At 34.8% G+C, this 24,186-nt stretch overlaps 1 protein-coding gene across 1 annotated transcript in view; it reads left to right on the forward strand.

Moving 5' to 3' along the window:
- The window catches only part of EPHA6 (EPH receptor A6), a 955,335-nt gene that overhangs the window by 307,553 nt on the left and 623,596 nt on the right, over positions 1-24,186 (forward strand). The gene's annotated exons all lie outside the window — the stretch shown is intronic.

Raw genomic sequence — 24,186 nt, forward strand, 5'->3', positions numbered from 1 at the left:
TTTTATTTTAGTAGCTTTAGGAGTACAAATGACTTTTAGTTACATAGATGTATAGACATGAAGTCTGGGATTTTAGTGCACCTATCACCTGAGTAGTGTACACTGTACCCAGTAGGTAGTTTTTCATCTCTCTTCCCCCTCTCAACCTCGCCACTTCTGAGTCTCCAGTGTCCGTTATACCACTCTATATGTCTTTGCATACCCGTAGCTCAGCTCCTACTTACAAGTGAGAACATGCAGTATTTGGTTTCTGATTCCTGAGTTACTTCATCTAAAATAATGCTCTCCAGTACCGCGCAAGTTGCTGCAAAAGGCATGATTTTATTCTTTTGTGGCTGAGTAGAATTCTATGGTATATATGTACCATATTTATCAGTTGATGGGCAATTAGACTGAATCCATATATTTACACTTGTAAATTATGCTGTTATAAACACATGCATGCTAGTGTCTTTTTGACATTGTGACTTCTTTTCCTTTGGGTAGGTACCAGTAGTGGGATTGCTGGGTCGAATGTTGGATCTACTTTTAGCTTTTAGTTGGCTCTTAGGCCTATCTGTTCAATTATAATACTGGATATTTAGCTTGTTGGGCATAGAAACATTATAAACTCTAGACACTGAAAAATGTACATTTTAGGGGTTTTTTTTTGGAGACAGTATCTCACTCTGTTGCCCTGTCACCTATACTGGAGTTCAGTAGCATGATCTCAGCTCACTGCAACCTCCACCTCCCGGTTCAAGTGATTCTCGTGTGTCAACCTCTTGAGTAGCTGGAACCGCAGGCACAGAGCCACCATGCCTGGCTCATTTTGGTATTTTTAGTAGAGAGAGGGTTTTGCTATGTATGTTAGCCAGGCTAGTCTTGAACTTCTGGCCTCAACTGATCTGCCCACCTTGGCCTCCCAAAGTGGTAGGATTACAGGCCACCACCTGTGCCTGACCCCATTTTTAGGTATTTTTACACTTTTCTTTCTACTACCTGAATTTTTATGTCTTTTTTTTTTTTTGAGACAAGGTCTCCCTTTGTCACCCAGGCTGAAGTGCAGTGATGTGACCTCAGCTCTCTGCATCCTTTGCCTCCTAGACTCTAATGGTTCTCCCACCTCAGCCTCCCAAATAGCTGGAACTACAGGTGTGCACCACTACACCCAGCTGATTAATGTATTTTTTGTAGAGATGGGATTTCATCATATTGCCCAAGCTGGTTTAGAAGTGCCCATCTTGGCCTCTGAAAGTGCTGGGATTATAGGCGTGAGCCACCGTACCCAACCTAGTCCTCATTAGAATCACCTGTCTATAATAACAGAGACATCACTTCCTTTGTGTAAAAAGTACAGTGGTGGGGCCAGGCGCAGTGGCTCATGCCTGTAATCCCAGCACTTTGGGAGGCCGAGGCGGGTGGATCACGAGGTCAGGAGATCGAGACCATCCTGGCTAACATGGTGAAACCCCGTCTCTACCAAGAACACATGAAAAAATTAGCCAGGCGTGGTGGCGGGCACCTGTAGTCCCAGCTACCTGGGAGGCTGAGGTAGGAGAATGGTGTGAACCCAGGAGGCGGAGCTTGCAGTGAGCAAAAAGAAAAAAAAAAAGTCACAGTGGTAAATTCTGTGTTAATTATGTGCATCACTGTTAAAAACAATTTTTTCTAACACTTGTTAAAACAGTAAGGCAGACTTTATTCGGGATTATAGTAATAGGTGTAGGAATACTGTAGTGGAGTTTTGAAGTAGGAGAGAGACTGGGCTCAACTCTATAGACAAGAAATAAGGGAATTCATAGCCAAGGGACAGCAGGGTTGGGGAGTTAGTGGATGTAAAATTGCTAATCAAGTAGAGTAATTCTTGCTGAACTGACCTATCAGGATTTCCACAGAAGGCAGGTCAGGGTGATCAGATATTACCTGAGAGACAATGAGAGATGAGGGATTTGGTCAGATATTGAAGACTATAAGATATTGAGGGTGGGGCATTCTGGCTAAACTGATACAGCATTCTTGCTACAATTGGGTTCTTGAGAAAATGCCCTGGTGGAACTCAAGGAGCTTAACTAGAGTTCGGTCAAGGAATAGTCTTTGTACAAACTAAAATGGAACTTCAAAGTCTCTCATATGATCAAAATAAATATTATTAAGTATCTCTCAAAGTGCATTTTGTTGGTAAAATTATTTCTTTTTTTCTCAGGTGGTGGTAGTGACAGTACATGTAACTATCACTCATTTCTGATATCAACCTTTGATATTTTCTCTCTTGGGTTATGCACGTGTCTGCAGTATTCTGGGTACCCTTCCTACATGGTCTTACCATCTCAGGGTTGTTTTTTTCTCTTTTTCTTCATTTGTTCTCTAGTTACCATCTGCCAAACTGGATTTCACAATTCTTCTACATATGGTAGTTAAATTCAATTTGCTTTTATTGTAAATTGGTTTGGTCTTAATTCAGGTTTAATCCAGTTTTTATAGGATCATGTTAATGATTTTGTTTTTTTAATATCTATATTCTATTTAATTATACAAATATTTCTAATTGACACATTTTATGACTGTCCTGAATGCTATTTTTGTCATTTTTCTGCACCTGTTAAAATATATCCATTTCCTTAAACAGACTTTACAGCCTGAATTATAAAATTTCCACTTATACACATCCTAATTTGTTTCCTAGCCTATTCATACATCTTTCCAGTTAGACAAGTTCTTTAGCTATTCTCATGCCAATATGCACATTAGTTCATCTGACATTAGGGGAATATGAAGGAATGTAGACTTGAATAATTGGATTACATAAAACTTCTAACAAGACTATGCTTATTCTAAGCTATGTGTACTTACCTAGATCTGTTAAAAGTGAAAAGTATTTCACTTATTCTACCGTGATTCACCCTTATTATAAACAAACTATATTTCTATCCTACTGAAAAGAGCTAAATTTGTATTTTGGATGATATGTTGCTGAAGAAATTATTGTAGTTATAATTATTGTATTGTAACCATTCCTGTGCCATTTAATTGACACAAAGTGATCTTTAATCATTCAGCAGTTAATTCTTTCATTATTCCATCAGGAAAAATCAATAGTGCAGTTGATTTATATCTGTAGAAACTCTGACACTACAGTGGCAGATTAAAATTGCCATAGCAGAGAAGAAAAAGAACTGGTATTTAGAAAAGGAAAATTATCTAAATTAATTCTACAAATGCATGCTTTGCTTAATTTTTAGATATATAATATAAAATATACAGAAGTCTATATTATATGAATGTATACAGTGGTGCGTATGGAGATTTTTGAAATATAAATGGTAGTAATATATGCATGGGTTCATATAGAAATAAATGGATGGATAGATGATAGAAGATAGAGAGATAGACAGATACCTAATACACCCTTGTCAATATCCCCCAAAGTACTGTATAAAAAATAGGAACAGATCAAGGCATACTTAGAATATTCCTTAGTCATAGTAATGGTTAAATTGAACCAAAGCAGTAACAAATGTAAAACAATTGTAATAGGAGTTTTTTCGTGCCAGATTTGTTAGTAAAATAATAAGTAAGTATGAGGTATTGGAAAAATCTGTGAATTTTTATTATATTTATTTCTTGCATAATATTTATCACAATTACTTCTTTCTTCCAAGAAAGGATAATTATGTACACATGACCTTATTTACAAGTGGATGACTAAAAATGACCCAAACAGAGGCCTTGTGTATTATCTAGGCAATCTGCCAAGAAATTGGCCACAGCAGAAAGGATCAGAAAGTTCCCACTCAGTCCAGACATGTAGAGTAATACACATTTTCATCTTGCTGTACTGTTATTGCTAAAAATAATAAGCTAGAAACTTTTGATCTTGATCAAACTGTTTGGCTGTCTGTTTATACATTATTATACAGGTTGTATGTTAGGAAGTCAGCCACAGCAGGCAAGCAGCCTTTTATGGTTTCAATCATAACCTAAATGACCCGCCATGTTAAAAACAAAACCAAACCAAATCTGTTATGTCTTCCACTAAGGATGAAAAAAAAAAACAGATTAGGTAAATTTAAAGTGTATAAACTTGTAAGTTGTATATATGACACTAGAATAATGTAATATTACCCATGCGTGAAAAACCTGTGAATGTCATTGTACTATTCAAAGAAGCCAGCCCTCAGATTAGTTTGGTAATAAAGACAACAAATATATACACATATATTTTAAAATTGCAGCATTCAGATCCTTTGCTTTACAGAGCACTTATCTAGTTTAAAATCAATGCATATATTTATTAATTCATAAAGCAGGTATTTAATGAGCACTTGCCATGTGTCAGGGACTGTTTCAAGGTCTTATATACAAATACTGTACTTTCCAGGAGAGGCACTGAGGGTTGATTAAAGTGTTGAATATCAAATGTTATTTTTAAAGTTGTTTTCATATTTGGACTATTTGATTTGGGTGGAATCCTAAATTATGGGAGGTGAAAAACTGTAAAATCATTCATTCAGCTTAGTCTTTTTAAATGTCTTACTCTACTCCTGTATTAAGAAGTCCTGTGTTGGTAAAGTAGATCGCTCCTTACATGATGATATTTATGGAGTTATTGATATGTTTTCTTGCTCTCGGCTATTTTCCACATGCTTGTGTTCCTGCCTGAAAGGACATTATGAAAAAATATCCTCTAACATCACAGCACACCTTTCAGGGCTTAACACATTTAGCTATTACCAGTTTACAATCCTAAAATATTAATTTGTCTAATTACTTTACTCAATTGAGAATACAAAGCTGAACAAAGGGACAATTATAGAATATTCTACATCCCCTCAAGAGTGTGGCTTGGAGTAGAAGAATATTGTCCTGTAGTGAAGTATATATGTAGGCAACCAAAGTAAATCTACAAAAACTAATCAAAGTACGCATTCACCTAGGGCGAAGTTTGCTACTAAAGTCAATCGATATAAATTAATAAAATAGAGAAAACAGTGTTTGCCTTTGAAGTTACTGAACTCTAGCCACTCAAGGTAACATTTTACTCTCTTGTTACAGCATAACAGTGCTAAAAATGTCATATGCATATATACAATTTTAAAATAGAATATTAAATGAGTCCCTAAATGATATAATGGAAAGTAAAGGATAACTCGTGTTCTTAAGAGCTTCCAGTGGTTGGTAAAGGTTCAGAATTTTCTGACGAGATAGTAGACATAGATCATAGGTGCATGACATCCTATGAGAGTGAGCAGCCAGAGTCATATGACTGAAATAGAGAGGCAGACAAAGTAGGAAAGTGATTTATGTTTGGCCTGAAATACTGGGTTAAGCCATCTATATTTGGTGCAGTCAATGTTTGACAAACAAAAGTTGCTCAAAGTTTAAGCAACAAGGTTTTTTAAGATATGTAAATCAATTAGAAACCATTGAAAGAGTAAGTTGATGTAAAAGACTTATAGCCAGCTTTTTCAAAAGTATTTTGTTCACATATGCTTTGTCTTCTGTTTTCCTACAAAAAAATTAATTCGTCAGAATTTTCAACAAATATTTATTAGAAAAATATGCAATTGACACGAACATTTAGAATGACCCTAGAGGCTGTAAAAGCTTACTTTCAAGTGTTAAGAGGTAGCGTTACAATTATCATAAAATATCCTTATGCCTAATGCTAATGTGCAAACATAGTTACATGCGTTTTGTAAAATATATCTTAATATATAGACCAGAAAATCAGAAATATCCTTCTTGATGTTTTCTATTCTGGAATGGCATAATGGTGCTCCCTTTTGTAACTAGTATGAAAATATTTGTTTAATAATTGATATGTTAACAGTACAAAAGTGATAAGAATATCATATGAATCTCTATACCATCTAGGAGATCAAAGAAGTCAAAAGTTGTCTTCTCCAGTAATGAGTTTAGTTTGTTCTCAGTAGGGAATTCTAAGTTTTATCCTTTTAAGTTTATCAACATAATTCAAGCTATTGATTGCATAGTAGATTAATGATATGAGTATGATATGTAAAATTCTATTAGCAGCTCAGAGGGTGATTTTAGAAAAGTAAACATATTGGAACTAAAGGAAATTGTTTTTGCCACTGTTTGTTTTCATGAAATTAAAAAAGAAAGAGCCTACATAAATGTAACATGCTACAAAATATGTCTGCAGAGTCAGAGGCCAGTTAAAAACAAATGAAGAGATTTGATGTGAGATTTATATTTCATATGCATTTTATTTAGTATCCAAATGAGATTCTCCAACTTAATAAAATATCAACATATGAAAATAGCAACTCTTTCAATATACTATTTCTGAAGCTATAAATTTAGTGTCTTTCATTTTTTTAGCATAATTGTTTTAGAAACTTTAATAAGACAAATTAGTAGTTTCTAGTTCTGGATAAATGTGAGAATCATATAGGGAGCCTTTAATGATATAGGGACCCACACTCAAGAGATTCAGAAGTAGTTGATTTTATAAGTGTTGTGGCTACAGTATATGTGCAAATCTGCCCAGGTGGTCCTTGAGTGCAATCAGGGTTGAAAATAATTGAGAGAAATCAAGGGTCATCTATTCTGAAATATGAGAAAGTGCTTTCAAGATCTTCATGTTAGATTTGATTTTGAAGAACTAACCAAGTAAAATCATGATTATTAAGATAATTCCCCTAAATAATACTATTATGCTTATGCTTTATTATTAAAGATGGAAGAAGCAGTAACTAAGTTAAATAAAAAACTATTGCATTGTAAGAAAAATGCATCATGTTATGATTTTTTTTTAATTTTCAAATTTACAGATTAAAAAAAATCAACAAGTAGAATACTACCAAAATGAATGACGATAGAAATTTCAAATAATAGCATGGAACAAATTATTATGGTCCAAGGATCTAAATTTAGAGATGTTTATCTTAAAGTTTTCAACATAACTGAGCACATGAATCAAAATTTTAAAATATTTATACTTATTATTTTATAAATTGCCAATTTAAAATGTTTAACCAGACATATAAGAAAAAAATAAAAGTTGAATGACATTGTGTTTACTGACTTTTCCAAGTGTTTAGCATTATATCATCGCATATGAGATAAAAATGAATATGTCAGTCTTTCTTGCTTTTAACTATGTTACCGAAATAGAAATGACTAATTCATTTTAATCTCATATGGACTAAGTTTAATTGGGCCAAAACATACATTTTTGAACTCTACAAAAATATAGGAAAAATAAATGTTGACTTTTGTTTTTGTATTTAATTAGAAATTAGGAATAAAATTGGCAGGTTTTTTTTCTTTTTCCTTTTTTTTTAATTGCTTTTCCCTAAAGTCAGCAGAGTGCAGAGAGGTGATGGGCAGGAAAGACTTTCCCTCTATCCTCCTAGGTTTGAAAGCTGGGTCTATGAAAGAAAGTGACAATAAGGGTGATCAACAAGAAAAATATAAAAATTTCTTAACTATTACTATGTGCAGAGGGGCATCACAGGAAACAGTGAATACCCAAAATGTGGTAAGATTTGAGATCTCATATTCATCCTAATACAAGAAGGGGAAAGGAATGTAGGTCATCTAGGGGAGAGTAAGTAATTTTTAAGAAAGATGATGGGCCCTTAGAAGAACAGATGGGAGATATGATATCTTGTGACAAAGTTTGTCTATGTGTGGTGTCAACTTCCAGTCTTCTCTCCTCTGATAAGAGTCAATCTTCCCTGGTTGATGAAATTCCCCAGGAGGAGATTTATGACAATTGAGTTTCTTTCAAAGGATCTGTCTTTAGGCAGACGGGGGGAATTCAGAGAAAGCCTCTCCCTGCATTTGCTATTTTTCAAGTACCTTCAGCTCAAAATAATCAGTATTCCAAAGTGGCCTATTGAGATGGTGTATTTTGTTTCCTTAAAAGATGATACCTAGATGGCACATAAAAACTTGAAAATACATGTATTTCAGTTACGCCCAACAACTAGTGGGATGTGACATGGTGGCACAACGCTGACTTTTAAGTTAGAATACCAGCATTCAGAACTTGGCTTTTGAGTTACAAGCTACGTGAACTTGAGAAAAATCACTGAATTTCTGCAAGCTCATAAATTTCAGCTCCAGTTGAGCCTTCTAATTCTAGAGCCGCAAACCTTACTGACTGTATTTAAATATAGCTCCTCTTGTTTTTCTTTGAACCACCTCCATCTGAAAAACTGAAAAACCATTTTCACTTCAAAAAATTTTATTGACACACAATAAAAAAATTGTACTGAAAGTAGAAATGACTACTAAGAATATGTTGCAAGAAGTCTACCCAAACCTCAATTTTTATTCAGACATTCTTAAAATATTTAATACACATTGTAAGAGTCTATTAGAGCTATGACTCTCAAACTTTAAAGTGTATTCAAGTCACCCAGGAATCTTGTTAAAAATGCAGATTCTGATTCAGAATACTTCCTCTGTAACCTGTAATTCTACAGTGCAAACAAGTTTCCAGCTGATGCTCATACTGCTGGTTCCTGCTACTGCTGGTTCTTGCATCTTATTTAAGTGGCAAGATAAAAAATAAATACATAAATAGAAATACAGAAAGAAGGAAGGAAGGAAGGAAGGGAGGGAGGGAGGGAGGAAGGAAGGAAGGAAGAAAGAAAGAAAGGAAGAAAAAAAGAAAAAAAGAAAAAAAAAAGCCCACAGATTTGTCTTTGTAAGTAAGCAAAGTAAGTAGATGCTCTTAAGGATAAAACTCAACTAAACACTGGATTAAATGCAAAACACACACACACACACATATATACACACACACACACACACCAGCAAGTTGAAACCACAGCAGCAAGCAAGCTATGACTGGTAAGAATAAAATGGTGTTGTCCTGAGATTGAAGCCAGTGTCTATGCTGCATTATATAGACAGAGCCTTGGACTTCTACTAAGGTAGTGGATCTAAACCTGAAAATTCTACATTGAAACAGGAACCCTCAAAGGAGGTTAAAGTGATCTCAATTTGGAAGTACTCCACAGAGAATCATTTGTGCATTCTCTTTCTAAGAAAGCATCCCCAATTATGCCTTTAGGACTCCCACAAATGACATGCAATGAAAGATGAGCTCCTAAACTACAAGTAACAAGAATTAGTAGAACTAACCTATGATGAGTCAGCAAAAGGAAAAATCAGCAAATCTAGAGGTGCTAATACCTTAGATATTATATAAAATATCCGAAGAACTGAATGAGAGATTAATTTTAAAAAGCATGGTGGAGACTATCACAATAAGACAGTAAAATCCTTTTAAAAATAGAAAGATAAAACTTAACTGCTATGTTAAATAGTGTCTTAGAAAAGGCTGAATAAAGAAGTGAAATGGGGCTAGGCATGGTGGCTCACACCTGTAATCCCAGCACTTTGGGAGACCAAGGTAGGAGGATTGCTTAAGCCTAGAAGTTGGAGAGCAGCCTAGGAAACACAGTGAGACCATGTCTCTACAAAAACAATTAAAAATAAAAAAAAATTACTCAAGTGTGGTAGCATGTACCTGTAATCCCAGCAACTCAAGAGGTTGAGGTGGGAGGAATGTTTGAGCCTAGGAAATGGAGACTACAGTGAAGCCATGATTACTATTGACAGAAAACTTCACAAAGTTTCAATGCAAGTCATACATGCATAGAATAGTGTCTTTAAAGTGCTAAGAGAAAATAACCATCAATCTAGTATTTATTATCCAGCAAAACAATCTTTGAAGTGTGATGTTTAAAGATAATTTCATATAAAAATATAATTTTAACACCAATATTTCTTCACTAACAAAATTTGTGATAGTGTTCTTCAAGAAGATGGTCTATCATATTGGAAAGAAGGACACCCTGAAAGAAAATAACATAAAAATATACAAATCTCAATCTATCTCATGATTGTATATACTAACCTACCACCAAAAGAATTTCTACATCAGCTGAAAAGAATCACATCCAGATTATAAGATCCTTTAATATTAAAAAAAATTTTAAAACATAAAAATATACATATGTAAAATTAATTAAATGTTATATCTAATAATATACAAACCACATTTATAAATTCAGTGGGGGGACAGGTAGCAAAGACTTGCCATTTTACAAATTATTTGGATGGCTGCAATTTGAAATGCAATCCTCACTGCCTATAGTGTGTGTTTACAGAATTCCTGCATCTTATTCTCCTTGTTTGGACCTTAGAGTCTGCAAATTATTGTACTCCTCCTGCCCCAGATTGCTTACCGCATGTTCCTTAGATTTTGATTTTACTTACCAGGAGTATATGCTAGAGTCAAACTGCTTGGATTCAAGTCTAGATTTGAGCTTTGAGCTTGAACAAATTACCTTGCCTTTATCTCATTTAACAGACCTGTAAAATGGATATCATAATTGAGCCTACAAAACTGAAGCTTTTTTGAGGATTGAGGTAGTACAAGCTAATCCTTGTAACAGGACCTCATAACAGAAGTATGACAAGTACTCAATATTATTTTCTTTAGACCATCAAGTAATATCTTTATGCCTTTAATACAAAGAAATTAAGTTAGCAAAATCTTTATAAAACTATATTGCTATTTATTGTTTTGAAAAAGAATTACAGCATTTGCCAAATGCGAATAGAATAAGTCTAGAAACTGGTTTAACCAACTTGCAGTCCTTTATGTCTTCATTAATAGCTTAAACGTGGTACATGTATACATATGTAACAAACCTGCACGTTGTGCACAGGTACCCTAGAACTTAAAGTATAATAAAAATAAAAATAAATAAAAATAATTTTTAAAAAACCAGAAAAAAAATGTGAGAGAAAAGGTTCAAGGTGGCTGACTAGATGGAGCTATGACGTGCCTCTTCCACAGAGAGGAAACAAAATATCACATAAATCTACACAATCAAATAGATCTTCCAAGAGATAACACTGAAATGTAGCGGAGAGATGATGGGAGGCACCAGGAATGAAGAGGGAGGAAGCAGAGCTTCCTGCTTGGACACCAGGACCATTCTCTGGGCCCAGATCCAAGGAGTAGGTAAGTGAAGGAACCCCAGGACTTCATATTCTAGCTTCTATTCTAACTACAGAAGAGTTTTGTGACCACCCTAGACCTCTAGACTGTCTGAGGAAGCTGCTGGTGACCATGCAGAGCCACTGCTTGAACTCACATGGACCCCCAGTAGGCTTCCATGTGCTGAACAACTGCAGCAAAGCATAGTTGTGGGAGCCCATCCCCCAGGGCTCTGCATTCTGCCCTAAGCTGCTGCTGCTATCTGCCAGGCTGAGGAGTGAGCAGAGGCACAACAGTCTCATGCACCTCGAAGACTGCTTCTACTCCCATAGATGCAGAACAAAGTACATTAGAACCACATAACCCATGCTTGCCTATCCCTCCCAAGACTGCCTGCCTTGTCATTCCTGCAGTGGGGCACCCACAGCATAGCCACCATTGCTTCATCTGCATGTTTTAGTGGTGGCCTAGGAGTGATTCACCCCTCCCTATCACAGCCAAAGCTTAAGTCCAACAAGCCAGAGAACCAGTCTAGGGGCATGGAGATCAGATTTGAGATCTGATATCAAACCAAGGAGGAGCCTCCACTGTCAGAACACGGAAAACATCATGTTGTAGGTCCCTGTTGTGGCATGGGGGCTGGTTGCCCCTCCATTCACGAGAATGGACTGAGAGGGTGTGGCCTGATAGCCATGCTATCTATCACAGACAGGGATTCTTGCAGCCTGGAGCAGCTCAGGGATCAAAACATAGACTGCTTGGGAACTAGCCTAACTGTTCTGGCTACTGCCAGTGGCTGGATATCACAGGGAGACCCTCTGGATTTGCGATGTGAGACCTAGGTGTGTCCCAGTGCCACCTGATATGCTGAAAACTCTGGGTCACTCCTCTGAGTATACTCTTGGTGCAAGACAGGTGCCTCTGCCCCTCCCTGGACGGTAGCCCAAGTGGCCTAGCTGTTGATCCTAACCCCACTGTAATCAACATTTGCATTCACCAGGTCACAGCCTTGCCTGACCTAGCCCACTCAGCTTTGTCACCTTCAGGCACCTTGGTGGAACATTGGACAAGGACCTCAGAGAGCACCATGGACTTGCCCATTACCAGGGACACCCCAGAAATTCTCCTGATTAAAAAAGGGCAGGTAAAATTTTCACTGCCACCAACACAGCTGCCTCTCTCCTAAAGTATCACCTACTGGTGGGGAGGCCAGCCTGCACAACCCGTTACAACTTCTGACACCATTGTATAGCCCTAAGTCAGCTCTTACTCACAAGTACCACCTATGGGCTTGTAGAGTGAACTGCACAACTCAATGTAATTCCTGCTGACAGAATTGTACAGCACTGGGGAACAAGATAAGCCTCCCAAGACCTTCAGCTCCCCTTCTCTTTCACAGAAAATGATCCTGCACACACTCACAGTAAACAAGTACTAAAACCTACAAACAACCAACATTTGAGAGAGCTACTATACTAAGGATATCTATAACCAAGGAATTCATACAGAGACTTGGCCCACTAAACGCACAAAGAGGCAAAGCCAAAGAACCCTACCCAGCATATGCAACAGTCCCACCCTCGGGGGAAACAAGTCCCTCCCAAACAAAAGAAAATTCAAAAGTAGAAAGTGGCAGCTTCTCCAGATGAGAAGAAAACAATGTAAGAACTCTGGCACTTAGAAAAATCAGTATTGCAACACCCCCAAAGGATCATATTAGCTCTGTAGCAGTGGATCCTAACAAAAGTGCAATTCTAAAATGACAAAGAATTCCAAATATGAATTGTAAGGAAACTCAATAAGATCCAAGAAAACTAACACAAAGAAAAAAGAAAAATTTCCAAACCAACACAAAGCAATAAGAAAAAATGATTTAGGATATGAAAGATGAGATAGCTGTTAAAAAAAAAGAGATAGAGTTTCTGTAAATGAAAAATTCACTGAGGGAATTTCAAATTACTTTAATTGAAAGCTCTAATAATAAACTATAAAAGATGCAAGAGTTTTTCAGAACTTGAAGGGAAATCTTTTGAATTAACCTAGTCGTATAAAAATTTGAAAAAATGCATTTAAAAACACAACCTTCAAGAAATATGAGATTATGTAAAACAACGAAACCTATGAATAATAAGAAATAAAAAGCAAAAGTTTTGGAAAATGTATATGAGGGAAAATTCAGGATAATTTCCCTGGTCTTGCCAGAGATGTAGAAATCCAGATACAAAAAGCACAGAGAGCATATGGAAGATACTTTATAAGATGAACATCACCAAGGTGTATGGTTATCAGACTATCCAAAGTCAACATGAGAGGAAAAATCTTAAAAACAGAGAAGCATCAAATCACCTATAATAGAAATCGCATCAGATTAGCAGCAGATGTCTCAGGAGAAACCTTGTAAGCCAGAGATTGAGGCCTATCTTCAGGTTTCTTAAAGACAAAAAATGCCAGCCCAGAGTTTTATATTCTGCCAAAATGAGCTTCATACATGGAAGAGAAAGTATTTCCCAGACAAGCAAATGCTAAGGGAATTTGTCACTACTAGACTGGCCCTACAAGAATAGCTCAAAGGAATTCTAAACATGGAAACAAAAAGACAATACTGGTCATGATAAAAGCACACATAAATACAAAGCTCACATCCTATAAAGCAGTTACACAAATGAGACTACAAAGCAACTAGCTAACAACATTATGATAGGTATAAAACCTCACATATCAATATTAACTTTGAAAATAAATTGCCTAGATGCCCCACTTAAAACATACAGACTGACAAATTGGATTAAAAGCATAAGATCCAATCACTTGCTGCCTACAGGAGATCTACCTAACAGGTAAGGACACCCACAAATTCAAAGTAAAGGGATGGAAAAAGACATACCATGCAAGCAAAAAACGATGAGCAGGAGTAGCTATACATATATCAGATAAAACAGACATTAAATCAACAGTAAAAAAGAAGACAGAGAATGATGGTCATTAAATAATGATAAAGGGTTCAATTCAACAAGAAGATATATCTATCCTAAGTATATATGTACCCAACACTGGAGCACACAGATTTAGAAAACAAGTACTAGACTTAAGAAAAGAGATATATAGCCATACAATAATAGTGGGGGATTTTAACACCCCACTGACAGCACTAGAGAGATCCTTAAAGCAGAAAATCAACAAAGGAACTCTGGACTTAAACTGGGCTATAGGCTAAGTGGACTTAATAGACATTTACAGAACATTCTACCTATCAGCCACAGAATATACATTTTTCTCACCTGTGCATGAACATTTTCCAAAATTGGCCATATGCTTAGTCATAGAGGAAGCCTCAATAAAATCAAAAAATAAAAATGATATCAAGTATCTTAAGATCTCAGACCATGCTGGAATAAAATTAGAAATCAATGCATGAGGAGAACACTCAAAACTACACAAAAACATGGAAACTAAGCAAATTGCTTCTGAATGACTTTTTGGTAAATGATGAAATTAAATAACAAAAACTTGAAGGAAAATAGAGATAAAACATATCAAAACCTCTGGGGAATAGCAAAAGCCGAGTAAGAGGTTTATAGTGTAAAATGCTTACATCAAAAAAAATAAAATAAATACAGAGAACTGAAATTTACGACCTAATATCGTAGTTCAAGGAACTAGAAAAACAAGAACAAACCAAACCCGACAGTAGTGGAAGAACGGAAATAACAAAGATCAGAGCGCAAATAAATGAGATTGAGACAAATAAAAAATACAAAGGATTAACCCTTTTCTGATTTGCCCCATGAATACTTCCTGGTGGTGCTTGCAGCTGCAGTGTTTGCCCCAAGATAACAATGCCATGAAATATCTCACGTATATTATTTTTGCATCACTCCAGTATATTGACTTTGGAAACAGGACGTCATTCTATTTATAGTGTTCTGTTTTTTAGTAGTGTTATTTACAATTACAAAAGATAGTGATTCTTGATGGCTAAAAATGTCAAATCCAAGAAAACAGCATTCCTATCTGTGATGTTAACATCATTCTTGAACAGTTGTTGATCAAAGATTCATTTGATTAATCCAATTTTTCTGAAATAGACAATTCTGATAATTCAGATGATTCTAATATTAGTTCTGCTTAGAAATAACAACAAGAACAGTTTTTATATTTTATTTTCACATTAAAAATCCATCAGATTTGCTTCAGGCTCAAATAGTGTGTTTATGTAAAATTTAATGAGCACTGGCAGCAAGCTGTGCTTTTGGGTTAATGAAATAAAAGATTGGCTCTTAGAAAACCATAAGCAAAATTGATAGACTGCTAGCTCAATTAACCAAGAAAATAAGAGAGATTTAAATAAGCACAATCACAAATGATAAAAGTGACATTACACAGAAATACAAAACATCAGAGACTACTACTGGTAAGTCTTTGCATGCAAACTAGAAAACCTAGAGGAAATGGGTAAATTTCTGGAAAAATACGACTTCCTAAGTTTGAACCATGAAGAAATAGAAATCCTGAACAGATCAATAACAAGTAATGAAATTGAGTCAGTAATAAAACATCTTTCAACAAAAGAAAAGCCCCAGACCGAATGGATTCACAGCCAGATCTTACCAGACCATCTGATTATCTCCATAGACACAGAAAAAGCATTCAGTAAAATTCAAAATCTCTTTATGATAAAAACCGTTAACAAAGTAGACATTGAAGGAATAGCCTTCAAAATAATAAAAGCCATCTATGATGAACCCACAGCGAACATCATACTGAATTGAGAAAAGCTGAAATAATTTCTTCTGAGAACCGGAAGAAGGCAAGGATACCCACTGTCTCCACTCCTATTCAACATAGTACTGGATTCCTAGTCAGAGAAGTTAGGCAAGAGAGAGTAAGAAAAGGCAGCCAAATTGGAAAACAGGAAGTCCAATTTTCTATGCTCATCAATTACATGAAAAATGACTTCAGTATCAATGTACAAAAATTAGTAAGATTTCCATACATCAATAATGTTCAAGCTGAGAACCAAATCAAGAACACAATCTCATTAGCAATAGTCACACACATACACCAAATACCTAAGAATGTATTTAACAAAGGTAGTCAAAGATCTCTACAATGTTCACTCTTTGGGTGATGGGCATCTAGAACCCCAAGCCTCACCGTTATGCAATATATCCATGTAAGAAGACTGTGAGTACACCCCTGCATCTATAAAAATAATAATAATAGAAAACTATATGCATTGTTATGTTCTCACAATTGTTAGTAACCATGTAATAACTTCCTTAAAAACATGAAATGCTGTATTTACAAAGTCAATTTTTACATACTGCCTAAAGCTGGTTATAGATTATACCATATCTGTAGTATCTTATGATGATCCAGCAACAGTGGAGGTTTTCCTTCTGTCATTTTCCAAGTTTTGGTCAGAATCTAATATATAATCTGAAGAGGGTGTTAAGAAAGCTTATAGAACTACCTCAATCTTGCTAAATGTGAGATAGTAAAGTAATTCTTTCAATAAGTCCACCAAAAACTGGTATAATCAAGAAGCAATATATAGTATTATTGTGGTTCCCCAGGGTCAATAGCTTTCTTTATTTTGTATGATTCCAGAGTTTTCTTGTATCCTATCACCAATAAGTTTTATGGAACTGTCAACTAAATAACAAACAGAGGGGAGACTCTTTTTTAAGAGATAATGATTTTTTGGGGAAGAATAGTCTTCACGGTGAGAATATGAGCACCATTGTAAGCTATGTGTGTATTCAGGGAAGTAAAAGAAAAGAAAGGTTTTTAAAGGAAAAATGAGGATTACATAATTGTTTTGAGATAATTCTCAACTCTCTAGGGAGTTGCTAGACAGACGTCCTGGCAGATGCATATTTTGTGTAAGGTTGTGATGACCTTTGTGCAAGGTTGTGGTTTTTGCAGTCTTTGTGATATTTATTTTTATCAGGCATTTGTATATAACAACCTTTCCTTAATTTCATGGCCTTCCCTGGCCACGTTTGTGAGGATCTTGAACATAAGTGACTCAGTTTTGATTTTGACAACTTTCACAGAACTTTCCATTTTTGTCAGCAGGGTTAGTATAGGTATACTAATTATTGCTTTAATTTAAATTTCGTTCACCAACAAGAAGTTTGAGGATCTTTTCCTTTTGAAATTGTTTATATTTTCTCTTAATATAATTTACACATTTAAAATTTCTTTATATTTAAAACTTTAGAATTATATGCATCAATAGGGCTTATAACAAAAAGAAAGAAATTCCTATACACCCCACCTCATTTTTTACCATATTCCTCAGAGGCAACTAGTTTATCTTTTTTAGCCTTTTTTTTTTTCAGTTTTTCATCTATTCATATCTAAATAAAATGTGTACACTGCAATCTTAATTGTAGACATTATATATATTGGCAAATTAATATATTTAGCTCACTTCCATGGCCTCTATTCAATATTTCTGTTGCTACAACACTAAATATTGTTCACTGCTGGAAAATAAAATGCACAAGGATATAAAAATGTTTTTTCTTCTACAGTGATTTTATCTTGGAATTAATAATCTTCCTTATGTCTTTTTTTAGTGTGCTTAATTTTCTTTAAAACGTAAGAGTAACTTTTTCCGTATATCCTATACTCTATATTTTAATGAAATTTTTCGTACACCTAAATGTCTCATATTATTGGTATCTTCCTTTACTCCTCTGGACACTTTTCTTCTGTGGTTCTCATCTTGTCTTTGGTTTTGTTTTTTTCTTAATGTCTGCTGCACAGTTTTTGTCCTGAGACTTCCTTTTGCTTATTCTTGAATTTCTTTTGCCTTTTTCTTATGCAAAATCCCATTTCCAGACCTCATTTAATAATTATTTTCTATCAGTGCTGTTCTATTTAACGGACTACATCTCCTCGAAGCTTCTTGAGCTCTTCAGAAAAATGGTATAGAATATAAGCGTTTAGAGTCTTTGCATATCTGTGAGTCTCTGTAGATATAGAATTGTATCTTTAATATAGAGTAAAAACAATCCCTTTAACTTCATATTAAGGTAATTTTTTCCTTAAATTTTACTTTACTATGTATATTAATTATACATGGTAAATAAAATATAACTATATTGATAGACATACAATGAAATATAACTCTTTCTAAATCTTTAACACAAGATGACTTACTCTAGTTTTTCTACAGCACTTTAGATTATGGTCAATGTTGTTTATATATTCTATACTTTCAGATTTGATTCTCTGCTTGACCCAAATGGGCTGTATTTTTCTTCCTTTAAATCAGGAATATTTTTATATATCCAGAATGAATCTTTAAACTTTTTGGTTTCTTACTTTCCTCACATATTTTTTTTTAATTTTTATTTGTCTTGATTTTCCTAGTTTAAATTTTAAAATAGCTTATTTAGCTTTAGGATATGACAACAGTAAAAAATAACAAAAATTTTAATGCATTGTACTAACGTCGTATTTCATGGTTATTTTACTACTTGTTCTTATTTTTACAACGGGAGAATGTTTTAAATCAATTGTCATTGGAAGAATTTGACAATTCTCAGTCAGTCTTGAAATTCTACTACATAGGTTTTTGATTTTGTGTCATACCACATTTATTGAAGGATTTATTTTTAAATATGAGGATTTTTTTTATTACCTGAAATAAATAGAGAAAAATTATTTTGTATTTTTACAAAGTAGTGTTTTGGGTGCAACATGTAGTTTAAGAGATAGCAAAATGCATCATATAATGAGTTGAGCACTTTCCAACTTCAAGAATGTATTGCTGCTAAAATTCTTGTTGCCAAACAAAATATCTAGTATTCATATTTACTCTATGAATTCATGCTTCTTAAATATTTTTAAATTGGCCCATTCTCATATCTTAGCAAATTTACCCTCAAACAATAGTGACTTACACGCTGCCATATTTTTATTTGAAACTAAATGATTAGCATATTATTTGATTGCTCCTTTAAAATTATACAATATTGACATCCTGTGAAAAATTATTTTAGAGTAAAATACTAATTTTAACTGACTTCTCTGTAGCTTTAGCAGTGTTGATCTTTCTCTAATTTTATAACGTCTGTCCTTGAATATTGAAGCCTGCATCCTAGTTTCCATGACAAGGTTTTCTTGGTTTTGTTCTATCTTTCCTTGCCATTCTTTCTTAATATACTTTTCTCTGTAGTTTACCTGCACTCATTAATTAAATGTGAATGTTTTCTGAGAGTTCCAAAAACAGCCTCTTTTCTCATTCTCTTTGCTGCTGGAGAATATCACGTAGTTTTATTATTTCCAATACTCTCTATATGATGATGTCTCCCAAACCGTATCCCCAGCATCTCTCTCCTTAACTCTATTTCCAATAATCATAAGACTACTGGGCATCTCTACATTATTTCCTCAGACTCAGGCATCTCAACCCAAACTCTTCAAAACTGAATGATTTTCTTAGCTTCCAACCTTCTTAATCCACGACTCTTGTACTCTGTATATTAGGTAACTCACACCAATAGCTACCTTATCAACTAAGCAGAAATTTTTAAATGATGTCTCCTCTTCTTTTTTAAAAAAATTTCATGTTGAATTTTATGCATGTCCTTTAGATTCTACCTTTCTTTGAAAACTCTTATCTTTAGTTGATAGTCTTGTTATTTTGTCTTGATTATACTAACAGTTTTCTAATTATTTCCTACTTCTAATTCCTTTTACCTCCAGTTCAGTCTCTGCACTACTGCCAGAATACTCTCTAAAATGCAAAGATGTTTAAAAAGAAATGAGAAGAAAAATAATTACAATGTGTGGAATGATGTAAATTGCTCTTTTAATTAAAAAAAATAAGTTTAAAAATGCAAATCTTACTTATCATGCTATTACTTGAAATCAATAAGGAAAATAATCCTCTTTTAACTTCCCATCCTCAATTCAAAAATTCAAAAGATGTTGGCAAGACATGCTGGCATCATATGCTCAAACCACACTCTAGCATTTTCCTCCTTTACCTAAATTTCCCTTTGCCCACCTCTCCCCCTGTAAAACATAACTCTTTCTATAAAATTTATCTTGGATATTACCTCTTCTGCCTGAACAGATATATTTTACACAGCTTTCTGATAGAATAAAATGCAGCTAATATTTATAAAAATAATGAGATTTATTTGGGCACCTCTAATTTTGTATAGTCATGAATGTCAGCCTTTGGAGGCCTTATGGTCAAGACATGTCTCAGACATTAACCCCCCATGCAGTTCCCTGTGCTCTGTGTGATAATTTTATGTTTACTTGACTTTTTTCCTTTCTTAACTATGTCCTCCTGAGAGGAAAGAAACCACATATTTTTTTTTCTACAAAGCACAATGCCAGTCACAAAATGGCACTACTTACTGATTTAATAGATGAATCTCATCTTGATTACTTTTCTTGTTATAAAGCTGTTTAACTAGTGGATAAAATTGTATTAAGTCTTTTTGGAAGTACGACTTCCTCCTTTTAGTAAATAATGTTTATTTTTTTAATTGAGTGATTAGTGGTGCAACAGTTATACATAGGAAAAACTATAAAAATATGTGTTAAATTTGTAGTATTAGAAAGCAATTGTGCAAGCCCATATTGGGAGATGTTCTACAGCATATCTGATCAGTACTCCCTAAAACTGTCAAGGTCATAAAAATCAAGGAAAGACTGAGTAATTGTCACAGACTCAGTATGGTAACACCTAAAGCATTGTGGTACTCTACATTCAGTACTAGAAAAGAAACTTGAAAACTGGTGAAATGCAAAATAAAGTTTAAAATTTAGATAATGGTAATGTGATAATATCCATTTTTTAGTTTTGACAAATGTAATATTATAATGTATGATGTTAACAATATGGGAAACTAGGTGAGGGGTATATAAGAACTCCAATCTTTGCATATTTTTTCTGTATCTAAAATTATTCAAATGTAAAGTTTATTTATAAAAATGCATTTATGACTTAAAAATTTTATTGTGAACACAGCACAGTATACAGGTTTGTTTTTTTTTTTTTTTGAGACGGAGTCTTGCTCTGTCACCCAGGCTGGAGTGCAGTGGCCGGATCTCAGCTCACTGCAAGCTCCGCCCCTCCAGGTTCACTCCATTCTCCTGCCTCAGCCTCCCGAGTAGCTTGGACTACAGGCGCTCGCCACCTCGCCCGGCTAGTTTTTTTTGTATTTTTTAGTAGAGACGGGGTTTCACCGTGTTAGCCAGGATGGTCTCGATCTCCTGACCTCGTGATCCGCCCGTCTCGGCCTCCCAAAGTGCTGGGCTTCAGGCTTGAGCCACCGCGCCCGGCCAGTATACAGGTTTTTTAAACCATATGCACCCAGAGACACTTGTAATGAAAGCATACTTCATATCTTTAAAATGCACATCTTAGGTTGGTCACATGGCTTATGCATGTAATCCCAGCACTTTGGGAGGCTGAGGCAGGAGAATTGCTTGAGGCCAGGAGTTCAAGACCAGCCTGGGCAACATAGGAAGACTCCATTTCTACAAAATAAAAATTAAAAATTTGTTGGGTATGGTGGCACCCACCTGTAGTCCTAGCTACTCAGGATGCTGAAGAGGGAGGATCATTGAGCCCAGGAATTCAAGGCTGCAGCTACAATTATGCCACTGTATTCCAGCCTGGACAAGCAGAGTGAGACCTTGTCTTGAAAAAAATGCCTATCTTTTTCAAAAATTTGAGGGAAAATTAGAATAATTGTTTAAAAATGCACATTTCCTTTTAATATATGCTACTTGCTATAATATTGATTTTGATGTGAGATGATATGAATCCTTTTATGATCACACTACTGTGTTAATTCTTTATTTTATATCAAAATTTAAAGAAATTATATTTAAAATGTTTTTGCCAAAAATGTTGCATAGAACTCTGACCTTGAAATCAATAGAAATTTAAACTCACTTGTGTCTGTCTGAATATTATGGACCATTTTCAATTTTTATATTTAAAAACCCCTCACAGCAACATATGTTCTAGCAATTGATCTTTTTATCTATTACAAAAATGAAACATTCCATTTCCTTATATCAGGGGACATATTTGAGGGGTGGGCAAGCATACATTTGTTTCTTCCTTTCATTAATGTTTTGCTGGAGGGCAAATGTCAGAGCAGCCACTTTCATATTTTGGCCCCTCTTGCTGAAACTCCTGTAGGGAAATTCTGCACATGGGTTTCTTTGATGGTTCTTTTCATTTTTATCTCATGCTGTGACTTTGACAGTCAGACTGGCAGTAGGATACAGAAATAAAAGAAGAAGGCTGAAAGAAATGTTATAGCTTCATGCTGTGAATTTAGAAGATGACAGGTTTTTTTGGCTTGCTTCCTCTGGCCCATGACTAAAAGAACTGTCACTAGGTTACAGTGCTAAGAGGAAGTAATGAGAACATATTTTCATGCAGATACCTAGAGGACTTTGATACACATGGCCTGCCCAAGTCAATCTGAAACTCTGAGACTAAAAATTGCTGTGGCAGGATCCAAAATCACATGCCTGAGGAGGATGCTTGGCAATTGTCTTTTTACAGTTTTACACAGTTGACATATAATAAGCATTTATTAATAATAGTGACATGTAAATTTGCCTTTCATCCTATTGCAGCAAGAATCTATCTGTCAGTTTGTCTGTCTCCACTGTATAGTATATATAAAGAATATATTCCTTAAAATAATGATAAATCGGTGTGCTGAATTTGACCTTACTATTTTTTTGTAGAAATGTGTCTCCAAGTCTTTGTTAGGCAGCAGGGGATTGCATTTCCACTAATGAGAATCCTTAGGGCTATGCAATAGTTAGTAAGATTTCTAACTGGGAAACTCAAAAATTGCCGTTGAAAAAAACTTTAAATGTGGAATTCTATATGTTTATAACAAATCTTAAGAAATATGTAAAAGTAAAATCACTTAGATTAGAAATAAGGAAGAATCAACCTGTGATGGTTGTAAGATCGTCAAATTTATTATCATTTTAAGTACAAACTTATTTTTAGGTATGATATGCCTAATTTTTAAAGAGTTCCATAATAATTATATGCATTTTAGATTAATGTGCTTTCTTCCAACTGACATTTGGTCAATTTTGTTAATATTTTTAATTAAAAAATTAAAAAATATATTTGGAAAACATTGTAGAATTTCATGATATTACATATATTTACATTCACATATATTTAAAGGTGTATTATAAAAATAACTTGGAATGTTATCATTTACATATTATCATATGCAAATCAAAAAATGAAATTATAAAAATGTAAAATATGCACCACAAAAAGATAAAATATCTCCTGAATATAATTTTTTTTAAAGACCTGTGCAAAGTTAGAGGGAACACAGCCTGCACAAGACCGCACTCACTTCTGATACCAGTTGCAAGCTGGAGATTTCCAAAGCCATTCTCAGGTTCATAGATTTACTAGAATTCACAGGATTCTCTGAAAGCTATTATACTCATGGTTAAAGTTTATTACAGCTAAAGGATACATATTAAAATCAGACAAGAGAATAAATATATAAGATAGTGTTATGAAGTGAGTATTTTTTCCCCACATAATCATATTTTGAAATCCGAATTCCTGGTGTTATTTTGATGGTATTAGGATATGTGGCCTTTGGGAGATAATTAGGTCATAGGGTTAGAGTCCTCATGAATGGGATTATAAGTGTCTTTATAAAAGAAACCCCAGAGAGTTATTTTGCTCTCTTCTCACCATGTAGGGGTGGAATGAGAAGATAGCCATCTGGAAACCAGCAAGAGTACCCTCACCAGACATCAAATCTGCCAGCATCTTCATCTCATATTTTCCAGCCCCCAGAAGTGTGAGAAATATGTGTATCTATGGTATTCTGTTATAGCAGCCTGAACTGACGAAGATGGATAGAGTCCAATAGAGTTCCAAATGTGGAGCTTCCACTTGTCTTCTCCCCATGGAGTTATGATAGCATAACTTTCCCAGCATCAGTGTGTGACAGTATACTCATGAGTATTGCCAACCACGGGAGTTCCCCCAAGTTCAGTGTCCAGAGTTTACACTGTGGCTCTATCACATAGGCATGATTGATTTTCCCTATTACTGATCTTGGTCTCCAGCACTTCCAGGTGTATTGGTGACCCAAAGCCCACCCTAAATTACATTGTTGGCGTGGCTCAAAGCCCCTCTCCTAAATCACATTGTA

This window comes from Rhinopithecus roxellana, chromosome 1 (assembly GCF_007565055.1).
Source record: "Rhinopithecus roxellana isolate Shanxi Qingling chromosome 1, ASM756505v1, whole genome shotgun sequence".
NCBI lineage: Eukaryota > Metazoa > Chordata > Mammalia > Primates > Cercopithecidae > Rhinopithecus > Rhinopithecus roxellana.